Source organism: Littorina saxatilis, linkage group LG1, assembly GCF_037325665.1.
Source record: "Littorina saxatilis isolate snail1 linkage group LG1, US_GU_Lsax_2.0, whole genome shotgun sequence".
Lineage (NCBI taxonomy): Eukaryota > Metazoa > Mollusca > Gastropoda > Littorinimorpha > Littorinidae > Littorina > Littorina saxatilis.
Window position 1 is genome coordinate 35,361,197 of NC_090245.1, and position 15,151 is coordinate 35,376,347.

At 38.0% G+C, this 15,151-nt stretch overlaps 1 long non-coding RNA gene across 1 annotated transcript; it reads left to right on the plus strand.

The window, feature by feature from the left end:
• Positions 1-2,005: 2,005 nt before the first annotated feature.
• Positions 2,006-10,169, plus strand: LOC138968282 (uncharacterized). The gene is made up of 4 exons (XR_011456125.1): positions 2,006-2,055; positions 2,398-2,540; positions 8,415-8,517; positions 8,990-10,169. It is a non-coding gene; the product is annotated as an uncharacterized lncRNA (long non-coding RNA).
• The last annotated feature ends 4,982 nt before the right edge of the window (positions 10,170-15,151 follow it).

Sequence of the window (15,151 nt, forward strand, 5' to 3'; positions counted from 1 at the left end):
TCCTCCTTATTTTGGACGTTGAGCGTGGTTTTCAGACCTACTGCGTTTCGGTTTTTAGTTAATGGCGGTCGAAGGCGATCTGTTTGGGTGAACAGCTCAGATCATGGGTAATGTTAACACCTTCACATTTAAATGCTTATTTTATAGCCATCCATTGAATTGAGAAGAAAACAAAACATACTAAACTGCTAAGCATGAATCAAACAATAAGAAAATAAAAAGAACCAACAGCATCGTTTTTTATGTGTGGGTAGTAAACACGTTTTATTTACAAAACACGGCGGAAAATGGCGACACATTTGTTGCACAGCGTCAGGTCACTTTCTTCAACCAAGGCCAGTGCTTTCATACATGACAAAGGAAAGCAAATATATGGCCTGAATAATAAAGTTATAGTGTTCCTTTGCGTGTCTGAGTGATAAACTGTTTTAACCAACTATCTTCTGAAACGTAATTGCACTCAGCAGATTTGTCTTCCGCTCATAACTTTCGTGTCACACGGTCTTTGCGACAAACAGATAGATCGCATTCTCGCAGAAAATCATTGACAACACAGACCAGTCATTTTTAGCATTGCATTTGGGAAGGGCTACTATTATAGTGTGTTTTAAGAAAGAAAAACATTATAGTATCGGCAGAACACGACCAAATGAGTTTTTGTGTCACAACGTTATGGGCGTGAGATTTGTTAAACTTTTTGTTCTCACACTGTTGCAAAATCATTGACAACACAGACAAGTCAGTTTTAGCATAGACATTGGGAAGGGCTACTATTATAGTGTGTTTTAGGAAAGAAAAACATTATAGTATCGGCAGAACACGACCAAATAAGTTGCGTTATGGGCGTGAGATTGTTTTTTTTTCACACTGCAGATCATATCTCATAATATACTGAGTGGATCTTTATGAAATTTGATATGGATATTTTTGATTGGATTTTCTCATAGAAGGTTTTTTCCGTTTATTGATAGGACAGTTTGATGACGTCATATTTTATCGTTTGCCAAAAGGTCGAGGCAGCACTTTCACAGTTACAGTTTTTCATCAATTTGATCGAATTTCTTATCACACAATCTCAGATCTTGGCCGGATTATGGGATTGCATTTCAGCTTGGTCACTTAAAGTTTTGTTATTGAAATGTTTGTTCGAAATATGTCATTTTTTTACATTTTTAAAAACTAATATTTGAAACAGAAAATTTATATTGGTGTATTCCCTATTGCGTCCTGTATCTAAAACTATATAGTTTTGTTGTTTTGTATTGATAATTATGCTTAAAAATGAAGAAAACCGATAAATAACCACTATCTTTATTTATGAAAAAAGACACTTAAAAACAACTTCTATCTATTCCTTATCATTTTCTGATTCCAAATATATATAGTTTCATGGTGTTTGACGTTGAAAATATGCTCAAACTTAACAAACTCGGATCGTTGAATGGAAATTATACTTCCAAGCTCCAAAAGCACGTCATTTCAAGTGTGGAACACGCTCATGACGTCATACTGAAAGGTGATGAATTATGGCTTCACCTTGCGATGTTTCATTTCAAACATGGTAACATTTTTAAAGGGGTTTCTTTCTCAGATTTGTGTTTGCCCTCTGTCTGTCTCTCTATGTCTCCGTCTGTCTGACTGATTCAATTAAATGTGTAATTACTTAGTTTTGCAAAAGTCAAACTAAGTATGATATACCTAATTGATTCAGGTCTCTAAATTCTTATTGTAAAATTGTGAGTTTTATTCAAAACAAATTTAATTGGTGTTTTAAACTCAATAATGGGGCATGCTGTGATGAGTAGAAGAATGTGTGTTTACGAGCAGAAAAAAGCGCATCAAAGTCAAGAATCGTGTTTTTCTTTTTCTATTTTCACCTTGTAGTTTCATACAGACACTAAGCAACAGTGTAGTACCACTTCCAGTGCAATATCTTGTACTTTAATTTTGACCATCTGTGTAACACTTTATTGACCCATGATCTGAGCTGTTCACTTGGACAGAATGCTAATGCGAGAGAATTGGGACGGGCGAACCTTTGCATATTAACCAGAGGTAAGTTTCCATGTTACGTTTCATAACTGAGAGTGGGTTTATGGTAGTATGTGTTGCAACAGGTGTCATTTCGACTCACTCGAGTCACTGTCAGTGTCACTGTGACTGTCAGTCCACAGGCGCAAGGTATCGTTCACTGAACCAACACGTAGTTGCCCTGTACAGGGATTTTCTCATTAATTTGAAGAAGAAGATTATCACTACCACGTTTTTGCAACCTCTTTTCAAGGTGCATGATCATAATATTTTATAAATTCTTTTTGTTTTTAAAGATTGAGTCTAACTTGAAATACTCAAATAGGTAACCTTCTGATCGGCCGTTCCCAATTATTTTACTTGCAGGTTGGCATCAATCAGAAGAGAGCTAGAGCTAGTATGTTCAACTTCAAGGTCTCCTCTCAGCTGAAAAAGCCAACCGATTGCTGCATGATCTTGAGGCTGTCACTGACAGAAGTAAAATATTTGATGCCACTGCCGCAAATCAGGTAAGAGTAAGGCGAAGAGGTTTTATTATGTACAACTGTCAGTGTTATGATGTACAGTGTGTTTTTTCCTTCCCCTCCCTTACATTCTCAAGTTCTGGTCAGAATAACTCATATGGAGGTGTGTGTGTGACTGTGAGCAAGACTGGAAGAGTGTTTTCATTTTATTTTTATAATTCATGTTCAGGGATAATAATAAAATAATGAACATCTAAGAGTCCAAACCACAGAACTGCTCGAACCTCTTAGCTTTATTTCACCAGTAAGATGATCATGCAGTTCCTCCAGTATTAGAATCATTTTTAATACTAGAAGCGCATGACTTTCAGTGTGTACCTTTAAGTTTAATAAAGTACAATGTATTGCTGTAAACAGTCACTCACTCACTCACTGTCAGGATATATCTCATTCTCAGTGAAACTGTGTGTCAAGTTCTATTATTTTTTTCCTTTGTGCTCTACACACATGCATACATGTTATACATACATATGTCGTGCCTAGATCCTGAAAGTGCCTAAGTTCTTGAATTAGGTAGTCTCTTGCCTAATTCGTGAAATAGGCAACGGCTGTGCCTAACCTGTGAAATCAATGTTGAATTTTGCCTAATTTGTGAAATTTTATGATTTAGGCTGCCTATTGCATAAATTAGGCAGCCTAAGTCGTGAAATTAGGCAAAGTTTCGATTTAGGCACGATCGACTACTGTACAATTTAGGCAAAAATGTCTACAGAATAGGCAAAATCCTTGCCTAATGTGTCAAATCAATTCTAAGGTCTAACTGTTTTACAAATTAGTCAGTCTGTTTGAACCCAAAATCATCCGCGTGCGTACGCGCCTCTCACTGCGTTGCGGGTGACAACATATCAAGTTTGTGAACACTACTAACTACTTGTGAACAGTACTAACTGTGATACAAGTGAGATAATAATCACACTGAAGCATTTCAGATAAACTTTCTCAGTCACTACTTCACACCAGCACCTGACTGTCAGTGTTAAGCCAAATCCAGCCATGGAAACTAAAAGGTCACAATTTCGTATTCGTTTGAAGTACAGCTCTAGAAGAACTCGGTCCACAGAATTCAACTGAAAATGATGCAGAGGTGGAAGGTGCAGTTGGAGGGGCCGCCACTTCAAGTACAGCTCTAGAAGATCATGCAAGCATCTTGACGCAGTGCAGACAAGATGCACGTGAAGGACAAGAAAAAAGCCGTGCTGAAATGCTGCGAACAACAAGAGCCAAGCTGGTTCCACTGCTGCAAAACGACGGCGTGCTGGTTCCAGTCAGCGAGTTTGATCGTGGGCGCCTTGATTGCAGAAACGTGCCTGGGGTGGTCCTGAAGGTTCACAACGACCTGTACCAAGTTGGCACCAAGCATGGCATCATAAACACTATGCTCTCCCGCAATCTAATTATCGAGGCCGATTTCCAAATTGTCACTGCTGACCAAGTGAAGGACACTGTCCTACCAATGAGAACCATCGACAGCTTCATTCAAGGCATGGAGGACAAGGGTTCAAAAAATGTTCTTTCAATGGGAAGTGCGATACAGCCAGATGCACTTGCAAGAAAGCAAGAAACCACTGCCATAGTCACTGCCACCCAAACAATTCATCTTGCAAGAACAAGAGCAAGTAAGCTCAGAAAATCGAGTTGAACTGGAACGTCGTGGGTTTCCCTTTTTTGACCCCAGTCCAAACTGGGATAATGTTTACCTTTTGTAAACTTTAAATGTTTGTAAATGAGGTAGAGGGGTATTTTTGTTTTGCTTTTGTAAAATGTATTTATTATAATTAGTCATGTAAATGGTACATATGATAGCAGTATGTTTAAATTTTAAGTTTCATTATTGTTACTGGCGTTCAAACAGACTGACTAATTTGTAAAACAGTTAGACCTTAGAATTGATTTGACACATTAGGCAAGGATTTTGCCTATTCTGTAGACATTGTTGCCTAAATTGTACAGCAGTCGTGCCTAAATCGAAACTTTGCCTAATTTCATAACTTAGGCTGCCTAATTTATGCAATAGGCAGCCTAAATCATAAAATTTCACAAATTAGGCAAAATTCAACATTGATTTCACAGGTTAGGCACAGCCGTTGCCTATTTCACGAATTAGGCAAGAGACTACCTAATTCAAGAACTTAGGCACTTTCAGGATCTAGGCACGACATATATATATATGGCCAGGAATCTGTCAGTGTGTCCAAAAAGTGTTACACAAACACCATTTTTTAGACTTGCTTTATCTTATTAATGTTGTTGTGGGTAAGAAAGGAGATGTGGTTTTTAGCAGAATAAAACTGTTTTTATTGGTATGGGCCACCTGGGGCAGTTAAAAACCCGTTATAAACCGTTATTTTCTAATTTTTCACCGATCTTTATGAAATGTTGTGGTTAGGTTGGTTGTCCCTAACTGAATTTCAACAAGAATAAAAAGTTGATTTTTGGCAGTTAAAAAACCGTTAAATCCCGTTTTTTCACCAATCTTTATGAAATTTTGTGAGTAGGTCCGTTGTCCATAACTGAGTTTCAATACGTACTTTTCAGAAGAAAAGCAAGCTTTTGTCAGTTATAAACCGTTATTTTCTAATTTTTCACCGATCTTTATGAAATGTTGTGAATTTCAACAAGATTAAAAAGTAAAATTTTGGCAGTTCAAAAAACGTTAAATCCCGTTTTTTCAGGAATCTGTCAGTGTGTCCAAAAAGTGCTACACAAACACCATTTTTTAGACTTGCTTTATCTTATTAATGTTGTTGTGGGTAAGGAAGGATATTTGTTTTTTAGCAGAATAAAACTGTTTTTATTGGTATTGGCCGCCTGGGGGGGTCAGTATAGTGCATCGAGCACAGGTGTTAAAAGTGATTTTTTTTCATAAGTATTGGGTCAAAAATTGTTGCACAATTAAAGAACTCAGTCCATCTCCTGAGAAAATGAAACAATTTTTTTTTTTGATCACCGGCTGACTTGGTAGCAATCCAAGATGGCCACCAAACTGCCACTTTTCAAAACCCTAAGGCTTTTACAAAACCGTAAGGAATTTTGTTTTGGTGCTTGTTATTTATACTTTAGCACAATACCCAACTTTTGTTAGAGGCTTTTTTTGAAATCTACAGTCATTCAAAAGATATCAGTGATAAAAATGAGTGACCTTGAATTTTATGAAAAACCACCCCCAAAAATGGTATAACTTCTCACGATTTTTTTTTCTCAACAAAACGCTCTAACAAAATCTGCGCAATAACACACTCGAGATGTATGCAAAGTTTCAACAACTCAAGTTTATTAGAAAAAAAGCATTATGCTTTTGAAGTGACAAAAAAGTAGTTTTGAGAAAATACACAAAACGTGAAGAAAATGTACTTTTTGAACACAAACGTTTATGAAACATGTAACAAAACAACACTAACAAAACAACAGGTATTGCTTAGTTCCACAAGAAAAACGGAAACAAAATCCTAAAAACATTTGTATTGGCACAATTCAGAAGTAAACAAGTCGCGTAAGGCGAAAATACAACATTTAGTCAAGTAGCTGTCGAACTCACAGAATGAAACTGAACGCAATGCAATTTTTCAGCAAGACCGTATACTCGTAGCATCGTCAGTCCAGCGCTCATGCTCATGGCAAAGGCAGTGAAATTGACAAGAAGAGCGGGGTAGTAGTTGCGCTGAGAAGGATAGCACGCTTTTCTGTATCTCTCTTCGTTTTAACTTTCTGAGCGTGTTTTTAATCCAAACATATCATATCTATATGTTTTTGGAATCAGGAACCGACAAGAAATAAGATGAAAGTGTTTTTAAATTGATTTCGAAAATTTAATTTTGAAAATAATTTTTATATTTTTAAATTTCAGAGCTTGTTTTTTTTTATCCAAATATAACATATTAATATGTTTCTGGAATCAGAAAATGATGGAGAATAAGATAAACATAAATTTTGATCTTTTTAAAACATTTTTTTTTTTACAATTTTCAGATTAGTAATGACCAAAGTCATTAATTAATTTTTAAGCCACCACGCTGAAATGACATATCGAAGTCCGGGCTTTGTCGAAGACTACCGGACCAAAATTTCAACCAATTTGGTTGAAAAATGAGAGCGTGACAGTGCCGCCTCAACTTTCACGAAAAGCCGGATATGACGTCATCAAAGACATTTATCAAAAAATAAAAAAAATATCTGAGGATATTATACCCAGGAACTCTCATGTCAAATTTCATAAAAATCGGTCCAGTAGTTTAGTCTGAATCGCTCTACACACACACACGCACACACACACACACACATACACACACACACACACACCACGACCCTCGTCTTGATTCCCCTCTATGTTAAAACATTAAGTCAAAACTTGACTAAATGTAAAAATTAGATAGCATGACTAACCTACCTCCCTAAGAATATTTGCAATTGCCAATGAGCTTTGATTATATAAACTAAGAATGTCACTGACCTATGGGTAACCAAGCACCACTAACACCTACACAAAACCACCACCCCCCCAAAAAAAAATTCAACAACATTCGATTTTCGACTGAATCATTCAGGTACGAATACTTTTTTCCTTCCAAACATTGTTTTTATCATGTTTCGTAAGAAATCACTCGATTTATAGCAGTTTCATTCTCAAAAGTGATGTACGTTACTATTTGGATGACGACCATGCACACTTACCCGTAGGGCTGGGCTCGTCCATCTCGCACGTAGGTGTGAAAGTCCTGTTGTCATTGATAGATCATATGCAAATGACCAAGGGAGACTAGTTAGGTCACGCTTGTCACAACATCTCGGCAAACGAGAACGTTTTATTTTGGTTATAAGTAATTTTTCTTTACACAAAATCAACAAATCGTGTCGATTTTCACGAATCACAGACAAAGCATGCATTGCAAGCAATTTTTTTAATATTATTTTAGACTTAGTAGACTGTGTGAACCTCGACATCGATCTTTGGCGGCCATCTTTTATTTACCGCGGACTGTACGACCGTTTGACTGACCGATACCGAATTTACACAAGGATAATAACGTACATTTCGCATCACTTTTCCAAGCGAAATGAACGAAGTTGGCAGCTCCGTCGAGCTCATTTTTGGTCTCATTAAACACTGCATTCATTTCCTGTCTGGTTTGTATGAAGGATTTACCGGTCGCGCACGTGTTCGGAGTACAGTTCTTACAAAACTAAAAGCACCCAAAATCGCGTAACGCTTTTTTCTCCAGAATGACTAGGTAAGGTTGGAATCACAAGTCTGTTATTCATTGCTTACGGCATAAATTTGCCACCATGTTATACCAAAACGTTCGTCCATTCATCCTCTTTCATCCAACACAAAAATGTTCTTTGCAAAAAAAGTTTATTAGAAGCAGGAGCCTGCCAAATAATTCAAGCGGGCTCTTTCCTTCTTTCGACGCCATGACAGATTCTTGGCCATATATGATATGTAATATGCATGTATATATATAATATATATGCACACATCAACTTGTCTACATTGTATGTCTGTCACTCTATCAGTCTATGTGAACAGATTCAGTTCACTGATTCAGTCAAAACTTCACTAAATGTAAAAGGACTTATAACATTTTATATTCTAGAAAGATATCAATGCCACTGTCCACAGTATCATAAGAATCAAGCGTTAATGTTGGTTTGGTCGTCTGTTGTCTTTTTTGTTGTTGTTGTTTTATGGGGGAGGGTGTAGTGTGTAAATTCATCTGGTTCTGTGGACAGTGTGTTTGTTGTTCCTCCACATAGCTAAATATCATACTGCATGTAGCTCCTAGTACTACTTGTCCTGTCAACTAACTGTTTTAAATTTGTTGCTCAGAGGAATGTTACTTCAGCCAATATTATATATTACAGGTTGGCATCGATCCGGCACAGTGGAAGAAGCAGATTGATTCCTTCATGATCGGGAGGCTGTCAAGACTCAAATGGGAAATATTTCATGCTAATGGCAATTCAGGTAAGAGTTCTGCTACATGATCATATTGTGTTTTATGCTCCCTCTCAGTCTCAAGTTCTGGTTACATTCTGACTGTTGGTGTGTGTTTGTGTGTGAGAACCGAAGTGTGTTTGTGTGTGTGTGTGTGTGTTTGATTTTCCCTGGCCAGTCAGGAGAGCTGCCAGACATTAATAGTAATAATACCTGCAGATTTTTCTAGCCCTGCAGATTGATGTTACAGACCTTTGCTTTGCTTTTTGAATTTGATAGCAAGCGCTGACAGGGAATGTGTCTTCTATATTTCATATTAAAAAGTAGGCATTGGAACTTGTCTATCAGGGAATTAGAATGTTTACGCTCTTGGCATTTATGTGGGTTTAGTGTGTGTGTGTGTGTCAGTTACAAACACAATTTACTCCTTACTCATACTTAAAACTTGTTCTTGTCATTGTGTTTGAATTTAAGATCAGTTCCTTTGTCATTCATTTGTCAGTAGGGACAGAAGATGACGAAGACCTGGCCAGTGAATGTGGATGAAAAGCAGTGCTATCCAGGTCCAGCTGTGATCGATGGGGAAACTACAGCAACAGCGGCAGTAAATGTCCACTCAGTATTGGTTGTACTGAGCTTTACAACTTGTTGCTATTGTAAATTTGTGTCAATGTTTTAAAGGCCCACTACGCCTCATTTAAAAAGTTGTCCTCACCTTTAACATGGGATAAGACCATCCCTCCACTTGGTCACAGACCAAAAATCAACACTTTGACTGCTTTCTGTAGTGAGGTAGATGTTTTGGTGGTTGCGGTGAATTTATTTTTTCTTTCGAAGAAGCTGTACCTGAATGTATTCTTTAAAAAGATACCACTCTGCATAGAGAGCCTTGAGGCAGTTCATTTTTGGTATGCAACTATTAGTGCCCGTATGGTCTTATTTCATTTAAAAGCCTCGGGGATGTCGTCAGGCGTCCGACATAGACGGATTGAAAGGCTCAGATGTCTGATTCACATAGCCGCATGGCGGTCAGATGTGATCATGTCCTATCCGTTTTGAACTGAGCGCTGTCATTGTCCTATAAGAACTCTATTCCTTCGGACAGCGCACTATTCTATATTTTTCTCTCAAGATACACATTTTCAAAAAGCGACCGAGCACTCTCGCGTATTTGTGCACTGAAGTTGTGCAGTGCGGATCTTGTGTTTTCGGGAATTCCAAACCTGTCTGCAGCACATTAAAGTTAGGAGTACGGGAGACAACTCCAACTGACCATAAGTCTTGCATCTGCTTTTGGTTTCATTTCAAGACATTTTGACGAAGCGCATTGAATTATGCCACCGAAATAAAACTAAGGCCTGTCCACTTACAAAAATTGCTCGGTCAAAGTACAGTAAATCTTACATTTTGTTAAGGAAATGTGCGGCAGTAAAATTGAATTTGGAGAATACATGGAATAACCTGGTTTTCTGGGAAGTGACATAAAAATAAATAGAACAATTGTGAATACTTCTACTTCTTCTTCTGTGTTTTGTGGGCTGAAACTCCCACGTACACTCATGTTTTTGTACGAGTGGATTTTTACCTGTATGACCGTTTTTACCCCGCCATTTAGGCAGCCATACGCCGCTTTCGGAGGATTGTGAATACTGATCGACATAGAGTGCCATTGCTATGGAAACAGTCGTTACATTGGATTTCTAGGAAACAGTTTAACAGCAACATAATACATCAGAAATTCCTAATATTTGGCACAAAGATGCACATGTATCGTATCAACAATCATATAGAACGATTTTTTTACAACAGACTACAGTTGAATTTTGATATCTTTTGTCATAAGAATGAACGAATTTCTCACTGCATATTCATTACAATACCCCCCGCGGGTTAGGGGGAGTCCCATATTGGTTGGGACGAGAAAGAATTTACCTGATGCTACCCAGCATGTCGTAAGAGGCGACTAACGGTTCTGTTTCTCCTTTTACCCTTGTTAAGTGTTTCTTGTATAGAATATAGTCAATGTTTGTAAAGATTTTAGTCAAGCAGTATGTAAGAAATGTTAAGTTTTTTGTACTGGAAACTTGCATTCTCCCAGTAAGGTCATATATTGTACTACGTTGCAAGCCCCTGGAGCAATTTTTTGATTGGTGCTTTTGTGAACAAGAAACAATTAACAAGTGGCTCTATCCCATCTCCCCCCTTTCCCCTATCCCATCTCCCCCCTTTCCCCGTCGCGATATAACCTTGAATGGTTGAAAACGACGTTAAACACCAAATAAAGAAAGAAAGATTCATTACAATAATTAATTTAAATTCAACTGTAGTTGTTTAAAAAAACAAACACGTTCTATATGATTGTAGATATAATACATGTGTATCCTTGTGCCAAATATTATGAATTTCTGATGTATGATGTTGCTGTAAAGCCGTTTTCTAGAAATCCCATTTGACGCTGTAAATGCCAGTTTTCATCGCAACAGCCGTCAATATCCATCCACAATGTTTTCATTCATTTTAATAAGTCACTTCAATAACTACCCAGAAAACTAAGTTATTCCTTGACTGTATTCTTCAAGTTTAAGTTTGGTAATTTTACTGCTGCACATTGCCTTAAATCATAAATAAAGGGTTCCAGTAACATACCTTTCTTCTTTATTGATTATGAACTTTGGAAGATTAGATGTTGGATCTGTTTTTAAAAAATATTTCCTTGATGTGTTGTACTAAGATCAACCGTCTGCTTGGACATATACTAAAGATCCACTACCTGGCTGCTGTCTGCGGAAAATCGATTAATTCATAGAAAAATATGCCTTTCAGGGAAGCAGCTAGCCGGTTGACTGTACATGTGTTTGTGTAGAGGTGTTCTTATTGCATGTTCAAGCCAGGACCTGAAACATTTACACATTACATATGTATGCAGGACTGCTACTTTTAAGCTTAGGTGCAAGTGACGAAGTGTGATGATATATTTGTTTGACTGATTATGGGCATTAAAATAAAACTGCAAAAAGAATACTTACACTTGAGATCTAACTGGTAATCTTCCAGTAGGTATTAATTTAGTTTTACTAAAGCCTGCTGGGACACAAGTAATGGGTTAGTGCATTTGTAAACAGGAATCGCTTGACAAGTGGCCCCCTTCATCCCCCCCTTCCTCGTCCTGATATGGCTCTGCGTAGTCGGCTGGACGTTAAGCAACAAATAAACAAACAAACAAACAAACTTGAGATCTGATTTTGTGTGTGTGTGTGTGTGCGCATGAGGGTGTGTGTGGGCAATTTGACATACTTGCAGAAGAAACAGAGGTAACTGATAAACTGCATTTATTAACACAAAGATGTAAACAAAGTGAGTTCACACATTTCACAAAAGTAAAACAAGGCAGTCTCACATGCATTCACAATATTTAGTACTCGACTCGCATGAATGGCCAAAGATTATAGGCTGAGAATGCAAGTTCTAATTTGGCACATTTGTACATGTAGCTGCATCCGCTAGACATATATATATCCATCTTACAATAAAAAAAACCTACCGTAGTGGTTAGGACATCTGCCTGAAAATCTAGGTCCTAGGTTCGAATCTCTACAGAGGCATTTAATTTTTCCCCTTGGTTGAAATAAAAAATGCTCAATCCAGAGAGAGCAACCGTAAAGTTACCAGGGTAAAAGTAAAGCGTTGAATGCAGCTATGAAGGTCATGCCAGCAGTGTGGGTCAAGATTCAGGCCGCCTTCTATGCACAGAATTCGGTGTAGGATTCTCAGCTCTATCTTTACAAACACATAATCCCCAATAGTCATACAGTGGAACCCCCCTTTTAAGACCTTGTTTTCTCAGACTTTCTGTTCATAACCTCTGTAAATTTTAAATTTTACCTCCATTTTAAGACCCCCTCCTTTTTAAGACCTGATTTTCTCAGATTTTTGGAGGTCTTAAAAGGGGGGTTCCACTGTAGCTGTAAGACATAATTTTGTTTAAAACTCTTATACCTTTTGGGGGAAATAAATTAATAAGAAAAGACATCACCACACTAAGAAGTCAGGGTGCTGACTTTAGCTATGTGACCAAGTGGAAGGATTTTCTTATCCCATGCAAAAAGCCTGATGAAGGTCTGACACAGTGAGGTGAAGTGTTTTAATGAGGCAGAGCAGGCCTTTAAAAAATAAGTTCACCACATCCAAGTGAAAGACACAATCTTGGCAAACTGTATTACAAAAGCAACATTTCAGCACAACATAAGAATGAATTGAACCATCCAGGATGCACCAGAACGACCCAAAAACAGAATCAATGAAAATCTTAAACAAGATAAAGTACTGACTAGGATTCAAAGGAAGAAAAATTCATGGGTTAACACATTTCATGTGCATAATGCAGTTAAAAGATCTAAATTCTAATATTGCAAACAAAGTCTATACATGAACACGCATTGACCGAAACATACACACACATCTCCCAAAGCTAAGCCTGTGTGTAAAATACTGCCTGTGAACAACTTAACTTAAAGCCATATGTACTCGATGACTATACACGCTAATTGCTTTACCAACAGATGGAGACATGCTAAATTAAGTTCCCTGCAAAATATTGTGGTCTAGGACCCCTTCAATGTTGAGATATGTTAATTTTCATTTTGATCTGGATCGTCCTATTTATAGATTTGCCAACAGAGGTAGCGTTGACGCAAGGGAAATAACTCCGCGTCTTTGTTTACATCCAAAGTTTTTGAGACTCTAAAACAAGCTGTAATCAGGGCCGGACTAGGCGAAGAGGAGGGGGGAGGGTTGCAAGTGGTGGCCCAAGGGGATGTCCGCCCTGGCGGCAGGGGCGGATCAGTTCATTTTATGACTGGTTTTTTTCAAAAGTATATTGTGAAGATATGGGCGAAGCGCCTAGCTTGCTAGGGGGGTCCGGGGGCATGCCCCCCCGGAAAATTTTGAAAACAAGTCGCGTAAGGCGAAAATACAATATTTAGTCAAGTAGCTGTCGAACTCACAGAATGAAACTGAACGCAATGCCATTTTACTCGTAGCATCGTCAGGCCACCGCTCATGGCAAAGGCAGTGAAATTGACAAGAAGAGCGGGGTAGTAGTTGCGCTAAGAAGGATAGCACGCTTTTCTGTACCTCTCTTTGTTTTAACTTTCTGAGCGTGTTTTTAATCCAAACATATCATATCTATATGTTTTTGGAATCAGGAACCGACAAGGAATAAGATGAAAGTGTTTTTAAATTGATTTGGACAATTTAATTTTGATAATAATTTTTATATATTTAATTTTCAGAGCTTGTTTTTAATCCGAATATAACATATTTATATGTTTTTGGAATCAGCAAATGATGGAGAATAAGATAAACGTAAATTTGGATCGTTTTATAAATTGTTAATTTATTTGACAATTTTCCGATTTTTAATGACCAAAGTCATTAATTAATTTTTAAGCCACCACGCTGAAATGCAATACCGAAGTCCGGGCTTCGTCGAAGATTACTTGACCAAAATTTGAACCAATTTGGTTGAAAAATGAGGGCGTGACAGTGCCGCCTCAACTTTCACGAAAAGCCGGATATGACGTCATCAAAGACATTTATCAAAAAAATGAAAAAAACGTTCGGGGATTTCATACCCAGGAACTCTCATGTCAAATTTCATAAAGATCGGTCCAGTAGTTTAGTCTGAATCGCTCTACACACACACACACACACACGCACACACGCACGCACACACGCACATACACCACGACCCTCGTTTCGATTCCCCCTCGATGTTAAAATATTTAGTCAAAACTTGACTAAATGTAAAAAGGATGCAAAATGGTGCAATCTGGTGCATTCTGAGGATGATCATTACCAGTTTCAGGCAGCAGATTTTGTCACTGATTAATACCCCAAAAATTTAAACTCAATGTAAAATAAAGAAATGCATACCTCTTTCAATATTTTTATTTTTTGGCTGGGGGGGGGGGGGTCCGGAAACCCTAGAACCCACCCACCCCCCCCCCCCCCCCCTCGTTGTGGGGGTCAGGGGGCGAAGCCCCCTGAAGCTGACGGGTAGGTTCTATTCTGAGATAGGAAAATGGTCGCTCCTTGCATGAAACGGCATAAAATAAGCAATAATAAAAAAAAATTAAATAAGTAAGGTACATGTTTAGGCTAGGGGGGGGGGTTGCGCAACCCCCATAACCCCCCCGGTAGTCCGGCCCTGAGTAATGCATGTATATGGTCCGCGCATGGCGACATATCGTCATTACATGGTCTTATGGTGCGTTTGACATCGATTATGGGCAAACTACACTTTGTAAACACGGGAGCGCGTACATATGCCTTTAAAGCACTCAAACAACATAAAAGTCTAAGATAATATCACTTTATGTAGTAAAAACAAACAAACCGCTGTTTGCTGTAAGAAAATATCTGCATACCAAACACTACCTGTATTTAGTTGAATTGACAACTTACATTTATAAGTCAAAATGTACCCTTTGATCCACATCGCACCACACATTATTTGTGTAGAATGTTATTGTTAATGTGTTACATGTTCATTTCACCACAAAGGCAACAGAAAACCTCTGTAAGTGTCAGCATATTCAGATGGACTATATTAAAGCAGTTCTGGTAGCTCCGTCAGCACATAATGGACTGAATCTGATCATGA